At 29.8% G+C, this 726-nt stretch overlaps 1 non-coding gene across 1 annotated transcript; it reads right to left on the bottom strand.

Annotated features, from left to right (window-relative positions):
- Nucleotides 1–415: 415 nt before the first annotated feature.
- On the bottom strand, nucleotides 416–487 carry TRNAE-CUC (transfer RNA glutamic acid (anticodon CUC)). The gene has a single exon. It is a non-coding gene; the product is annotated as a tRNA-Glu (tRNA).
- Nucleotides 488–726: the final 239 nt, after the last annotated feature.

Raw genomic sequence — 726 nt, 5'->3', positions numbered from 1 at the left:
TTTTCCATGTAAATATGAATTTCTTGTTAAATAAAATGCGAAAGACCGTCATTAGACTAAAAATGTACGGGCTACAAAACTGCATACCCAAAAATGTTCTAAAGATTTGGCATAAAGAGGGCGAAATTTTGATAAAAATTTGTGAATTTTAGAAAAACATTGTGAAAACTTTATTATGAAGTTCTTTGATATCTTTAACTATTATAAAACTATTTCAAATGATCGTTACTTTTTTAATCCTTTAAAAATCTTTAGGTTTTCCTTTGTTGTTCAAAAATTTTGTTTAACTTCATTATTATTATTTTTTTATTACACTTTCTCGTTTAAGATGCATAGCTTACCATTTTATTTGAATGAAGTTTAAAAAAATATTCATTAAAAAAATAGAAATAAGTAAAAAAAAATAAAAAAAGCTTTCCCATACCGGGAATCGAACCCGGGCCTTCCGGGTGAGAGCCGGATATCCTAACCACTAGACAATATGGGATACTTAACTTCGCTGGCAAATGTGCTACATCAAACGCATGCGAGTCTTTTGTTTTGTGTAGTCATTGCAGTAAACGAACTGAGTTGAATTCAAACTAATTTTTTTCTTTTTGTTTCTTTTATTCTTTTATTTACAGATAAAAATCCACTTAAACAAACAGCAGTAAAGCGTATGCAAACAAAGCGTGCGAGAAATCACTTTGAACGCAAAAAATTCGAGGCAGCTCAAATGAAATGCGA

Source organism: Rhagoletis zephyria, unplaced genomic scaffold, assembly GCF_001687245.7.
Source record: "Rhagoletis zephyria isolate East Lansing unplaced genomic scaffold, Rhagoletis_zephyria_1.1 Rzeph_scaffold_03318, whole genome shotgun sequence".
Lineage (NCBI taxonomy): Eukaryota > Metazoa > Arthropoda > Insecta > Diptera > Tephritidae > Rhagoletis > Rhagoletis zephyria.
Note: the sequence above shows the minus strand (reverse complement) of the source record. Positions and strands in the feature narration are given on the sequence as shown.